Genomic DNA, 7,032 nt, shown 5'->3' with positions numbered 1-7,032 from the left:
ATAAAAAAGAATAAAGAGAATAATTATGATAGTATAAGCATTCAATGTTATCTATGCTTTGGAAGTTGAACTACAGAACCTTTATCTTATCACCGAATGTATCATTTTATAATCTAAATTTTACTCCTTTTCTGTACATTGGCAGGTAAAACATCTATCTTTGAACATTGATTATGTGAAGGAAGGAAGATGGGACAAGGTGACAGCCAATGACCTCTCATGATAGGGAGGCGAGAGACTGTCTATTGCACGTTCTTCAGTTTGTGGATACAACAGTGATTAGCAGAGAGTCACATGGAAGAATGAGTCATCCACTGTTCTGTGAACTCATCAACTAACCTAGGCCGAGGATGCCCTTTCTGCAAGAACTGCCATTAGTACTGAGGACAACATCAAACTAATTTTCCTGGTTAGTGAAGTCATAGAACGCAGATTTGGCCAATTCAGGAACCTTGTCATGAGCTTCGAAATGCAGAAAGAGTCTGCGGTTGCAGAGCTGAACCAAGCGAACCAAACCAACCATGGAAACTTTTCAAATAAACAGTGAAGGGCTAGGCCATGGGGAGTCTGTTTAGCAAGTTAATTGCTCTTATTCCTCTTGCAAAGGACCTTGATTCAGTTCCTAGTACCTATTTGGTAGGTAGCTCACAACCATCTGTAATGGCATTCTATGGGATCCAAAGCCCTCTTCTGACCTTGTCAGCCACCAGCCAAGCTCACTGTGCATAAGAGTAGATGCAGACAAAATATTCATACACATAAAAAATAAATTAATTAACTTGAATCTTTTTAAGTAGTTTTTTTCCCCTTTTCTACAAAATGGCCAAGGAGACAGCACAGAAGTTAAGAGCACTTTTTGCTTTTCTCTCTCCAGAAGACTTGAGTTTGATTCTCAGCACCTAGATTGATTCCCAGCCCATCATCACCTATAACTCCAGCTATAGGAAATCCGACACCCTCTTCTGACCTCTGTGTGCACCGCAGTCTCATTGGTATACTAAAATATACATGCAGGCAAAACACTTATAAAACAAAAATAATTATAATATTTTTAAACTGTTTAAAAGTTAAAAAATAAGATAAGCTGGACATGGGGGCACATTGTACAATCCACACCCCATTGCCTGAAAGACAGTGATAAGATTATGAATTTAAGGCAATCCTGGGTTACATAGAGAGTCCTTTCCTCAGAAATATAAATTAAATTATATTAAGTAAATAATAAAAAATGGAGATGCTGAAAGAGCCTTTGAGGATAGGAGATTTACCTAGTGTATATACTTTTCAGTCATCCTGAGTGTAAGCTGGTATCCCAATCCTCCACTGAACATGTGTGTTGTTCAGACTTCTTGCTGTCTCATAAGCCAATGTATTTCCTTTTAAAGTTTGAGTGAATAACTTGTCACTTGTGTCTGAGAAAACTGTCAGTTTGAGGGATGCAGAGTTAGAGGAGGCAGTGAGTACCCCATCAGCCGATCTGAAGAGTTAAGAGTTTTTATTACAAAGGAGCAAAGCACTTGGTTTAAGAGGATATTTGACACACAGCTTGAGGTCAAAGAGATGGCTAGCTTTGAGAGAATGTCAACATGATGGAGTACTGAAGTTCTCACCAAGAAGGGAATATCTTATAATACCTTCAGACAAGTTGTACTGACTATCAGCACAAGTATTTAGTTTTCCCTTATCAGTTTTATTGAAGTATAATCTACCAGTTTCTGAAGTGAATTTGAATTAAAACATGCATATACTCATAGTAGGATCAAACTACAGAATATGTCTGTCACATCCTAAAGTGATATTATTTATTTTATAGTAAAATCCCCCCATTTCAAAAACTGATTGGCTGTATGCCACAATAGGTTGGATTTCTCTTGTTCTAGATGTTTCTGTGAACAGAACAGCACAGTACACTTTGCTGTACCCAGCTTCATTTGCACAGCAAGCTGCTTTTTGAGTTTGTCTGTTATTGTTGCTGCATGTCTAGCATTGATTTGTCCTTTTTGAAAAAAACACCACAAATTGTTTCTCATTCACAAGCTAATCAAATTTAGACTGCTTTCTGACTTTCAGCTTTCAGAACCAAACTTCTCCAAATAATCTTTATAAGTATTGCTATTAGTCTTTAAACTTGATTTTCCAGTGTTGTATTATCTAAAAATTGTCAAATAGCCAAAATTATTGAATTTCTATACAGTCACTGGTCTACTCCTGTTACTAATGTGCTACTAGTATAGACTTATTGTTGGCCTGTCAATCCAATTTATTATTTTGTAGAATTTAAAATTAATCAATAATATCAATAAATCATTATAAATATTTTGGTATGTGTATTATCAGATATATTTCAATATTTATTTGCAATTCTTACATTGAGAATCAAATTAAAGTAATATGTATGAGTAAGATGTGCATGTTTCTATGAATTTTGCCAAACCTCTGTAGTGCCTGGCTCATTACCATTACCTAAAATGTTTGCTTCTGCGACTCTCTAGGATAGCCACAGTTAGTGGTCTCTTTCCAGAACTTTTTCTATCATATTTTTTATATTTGTTTGGTAAAGATAAATAATTCAGATAATGCAAAAGAGAACCAAAAAACTCTTTACACTGCAAAATGATTTTGACACCTGCACATATGTTTTTATACATACATATGCCTGTATGTATGTCTGTGCATCATGTGCATGCTTCGTGTGGGGCGAAGTAGATACCAGATCCCCCCCCCCCCCAACTGGAGTTCCAGATGGCTGTGAGGCACTGAGTGAGTGCCTGGAATCAATCTTGAATCCCATGAAAAAGCAGTAAGTTCTCTCCACGGCTGAGCTGTGTCTCCACTCAGACAGTTTTTCACGTCTTCTCGGAATTTATTCTTTTTTGGTAGTAAGCTTTATTTCAAAGCAGTGTCACACCAGAGCTTTGGATCTGTTCCTTCATTGATGTTCAGGGATTCCTATTGGTTTTAGGTAATCGTCCAAAAGACTGGTAAAGGTTGGGTACTTGCTTTTTTCAGCCACTGCATCTCTTTACTCCATTGTTAAGAGACTGACTACTTTATTTCCTGAACAATGTTTTGTAAGTTTTGCAATAATACAGAACATTTTAAATTCTTTATTTTCAATACTTTCTTTTTTTTTTTATGGGTGCAGTGAACTTTATTGATGGTGTTCAAGAGAGTAGGGCTCCCTAAGCCCCTCCTGTTTTTCTGGGGGTCTGGGATGGAAACTGTGAGAGAGATGCTCAGTATCGGGGACTGATATGGGACAGGAACTTCTCAGCAGCTGAGGGTCTCTCTTGCTGTCCTTGCTGGGGTGGGTGGTCCAGGGCGGGCTTCTTACTCCTTGGAGGCCATGTAGGCTATGAGGTCCACCAACCTGTTGCTGTAGCCAAATTCATTGTCGTACCAGGAAATGAGTTTCACAAAGTTGTCATTAAGAGCAATGCCAGCCCCAGCATCGAAGGTGGAAGAGTGGGGGTCACTGTTGAAGTCGCAGGAGACAACCTGGTCCTCAGTGTAGACCAGGATGCCCTTTAGTGGGCCCTCCGAGGCCTGCTTCACCACCTTCTTGATGTCGTCATACTTGGCAGGTTTCTGCAGGCGGCATGTCATATCCACGACGGACACATTGGGGTAGAAACACAAAAGGCCATGCCCGTGAGCTTCCCGTTCAGCTCTGGGATGACCTTGCCCACAGCCTTGGCAGCACCGGTGGATGCAGGGATGATGTTCTGGGCAGCCCCACGGCCATCACGCCACAGCTTCCCAGAGGGGCCATCCACAGTCTTCTTGGTGGCAGTGATTGCGTGGACTGTGGTCATGAGTCCTCCCACAATGCCAAAGTTGTCATGGATGACCTTGGCCAGGGGGGCTAAACAGTTGGTGGTGCAGGAAGCATTGCTGATAATCTTGAGTGAATTGTCGTACTTCTTATGGTTCACACCCATCACAATCATGGGGGCGTCAGCAGAAGGGGCGGAGATGATGACCCTTTTGACCCTGCCCTTCAAGTGGGCCCCAGCCTTTTCCATGGCGGTGAAGACACGAGTGGACTCCACAACATACTCCGCACCAGCCTCACCACATTTGATGTTGGCGGGATCTCGCTCCTGGAAGATGGTGATGGCCTTCCCATTGATGACAAGCTTCCCGTTCTCAGCCTTAACTGTACCGTTGAACTTGCCATGGGTAGAGTCATAATGGAACATGTAGACCATGTAGTTGAGGTCAATGAAGGGATCATTGATGGCAACAATTTCAACTTTGCCAGACTGGAAGGCAGCCCTGGCAACCAAGCGTTCAATTCGGCCAAATCCGTTCACTCCGACCTTCACCATGGTGGCTCAGGAGCGAGGCTGGCAATGCATGGAAAGATGCGGCTGTCTCTGAAACAGGGAGGAGCAGAGAGCCTGTTTGTATTTATTTTTTTTAAAAAAACTCTACATTTTTTGCTTTCTGTACTGGTTTTAGATCCAGCCTTGCTTTATCTGTAAAAAACCAAAAATGCTAGCAGTGTAGTTGATATTGTTTTGAATCTATAGGCTAATATAATAACATTATGAAAATTTCAAATTATTTAATTATTCAGATTATGATTTTAATTCATGAATATGGTGTATATATCAATTAAGTGTTAAAATAATTTCCTGTATATGTAACTAAGGCACAAAATGTGATAATTCAATAATGATGACATTCTTTTACATATGGTGAAATTATTTTCGTATTCAAGAAAAGTAGGTTGCTTATTATCTTGGGTAATTACATTTCTCTTTTGGAAATTTTCCTTATTTATTTAATTTTCTTGTTTATTTCTTCTTGAAAATTATCTTTATACAATATATTCAGATCATGACTTCTCCCCTCCGTTCCCCTAGCTAGATCCTCCCCACCTCCAACATTCAAAGTACATGTCTTCTTACACTCTTCAGAAAGCCATAGGTAAACAACAACAACAACAAACAAACAAACAATAAAAAAGAGAAAAGAAAAAATCACACACATACATATACATACACACACAAACATCATAAAAACAGAGAATCAGAAACCATAATGTAGAAGCAAACCCAGCAACTTAAAAAAAAAAAGCCTAAACAAAGCATTATGAGGACCCCCCCCCCCAAATCTACAGAAACACTACTGAGTTCATTTTGTGTTGACCACCTACTGCATGCTATGGGTCCTACTCATAAGTGTGGTTAATATACCCAGTGAGACCCCATCAGAAAAACCTAATTTTTTTCTTAGAGATTAGTTGTCAAATGGAGAGTCCTTCTTAGTTAGGGATGGGGCTCATGTCTACTTTACTCTCTTAGAGCTAGGATCCTATCTAGTTTTGATTTTTGCAGGCCCTATTCATGCTGCTACAGTCTCAGTGAGTTCATATGTCTGTCAGTCTTGTTGTATCTTGGAGACACTGTTTCCTTGATTTCTTCCATCCCCCACTGGATCTCAAAATCTTTCTGGCTTTTCTTCCTCACAGCTTCCTGAAGTCTGAGGGGAGGGGTTAGATGAAGACTTTTCATTTAGGACTGAGTGTCCTAAAGACTGTCGTTCCCTGTACACTGTCCAGTGTGAGTCTGTGTATTGGTTCCTATCTAATAGTCATCTTTATATTTATTCAGTTTTAATTAAAATAGAATTATACCAGTTTCCTCCATCTCTTTCTCCCTCAATCCCCTCCCAGGAATATTTTCTCTAAAACTTCCATGATTCCCTCAATTTGAAAGCCTTTTTCCTTTTATTATTATTGTTACATACATGCATATGAATACACAAATAAATAAAACTTCTCTGTTGTAGTTATTAGTGTATACATGTAACCTAAAAGGGGCCTCATTCCATGTTAAAGACTAATTTCTAAGGGATAGTGACATGGTTCCAGTTATTTCCAGGAAAGACCATTTCATGGCCAACTTCCTGGTCTTCTTATTCTAATAACCCTTTTACCCCCTCTTGCCTGATGTTCCCTGAGCCATAGTTGCAGGAACTGTGTTGTAGATGTATCTATTGGAGCTGGGATCCCCACGAGCAGCTGATCTCTGTTTTGTGCCACTTGTGACTTTCTATGATGGTTGCCATTTGCTTTAAAGACAAGCTTCTTAGTTGAGGATGTTAACCCCACTTCTCTGTGGGTTTAAGAATAAGATTTAGTAAGGAATTTGAGGAATAAGATTTAGTAAGGAATTTAGTAAGGATTTATTAAAGAATAAGATTTAGTAAGGAATTATGCTGGTTTGGAAAAGTGAAAGCTAATTTTTGTTAAGAGTATGTAAAATCTACTCTTGATAAGTACTCACATCATAATAAAATGGTATTAACTATAACCCCTGTGTTTGCCTTCTGCCCATTAACATCTATATCTATTCATCCTACATCATAGCCAGTTTGTATCTTTTAATCAATTTCTCTTTCCCAGCAGGATGATAACAGTTTTTTTTATGTTTTAGTATTCTTCAAGTTTTCAGAGTATTCTTCTGCTGTGGCTGATTTTGCTTAGTATAATATCCTATAGAATTATGCATATTGTCCCAGATGGTAAGATATTCTTCATTTATAAGGTTGAATAATATTGCATTGTATATATAAAATAACTCATGTATCCATGATCCTGTGTTGGGGTCCACAGAGTTTTCCTAGTGAGATCTGAGTTTGCTTTACACAGCAGGGCTGTATTAAGGAATGGCTTGACCAAGTGCATGGTCACCAGGTGGCTGGAGTGGTCTGTACTTGACTGTGCTGGGGGCAGGTCTTTTGTTCCACCCCTTGGCACTCCTTTAAAAGCCCTTTGGCAGAGACAGTCTGGGCCCAATGTATTAGGATCCAGGCTTTCCTGAGGCTATACTGTGTTTTTTCTCTCTTTTTCTCTAGTCGTCTATCTAATATTTCATGCTGCTCCTGCTCAAGTTTACCTTGGAGAAATGTGCGGGTGGTATGGCTCCCTACAATTCTGGGGAAAGTTTTGCATTGTATACTGGCTTTCTGAGGCTCCACGTACCAATTCTTTACTATTCTTCAGAAGGTATGAGCCATGAA

The 7,032-nt window shown here is 39.3% G+C and overlaps 1 pseudogene; it reads right to left on the bottom strand.

The window, feature by feature from the left end:
- Window positions 1-3,124: 3,124 nt before the first annotated feature.
- LOC114692381 lies at window positions 3,125-4,331 on the bottom strand (annotated as a pseudogene).
- Between the last annotated feature and the right edge of the window lie 2,701 nt (window positions 4,332-7,032).

This window comes from Peromyscus leucopus, chromosome 16_21, assembly GCF_004664715.2.
Source record: "Peromyscus leucopus breed LL Stock chromosome 16_21, UCI_PerLeu_2.1, whole genome shotgun sequence".
NCBI classification, from domain to species: domain Eukaryota; kingdom Metazoa; phylum Chordata; class Mammalia; order Rodentia; family Cricetidae; genus Peromyscus; species Peromyscus leucopus.
The sequence above is the reverse complement of the archived record's forward strand: the minus strand, read 5'-3'. Positions and strand labels throughout refer to the sequence as shown.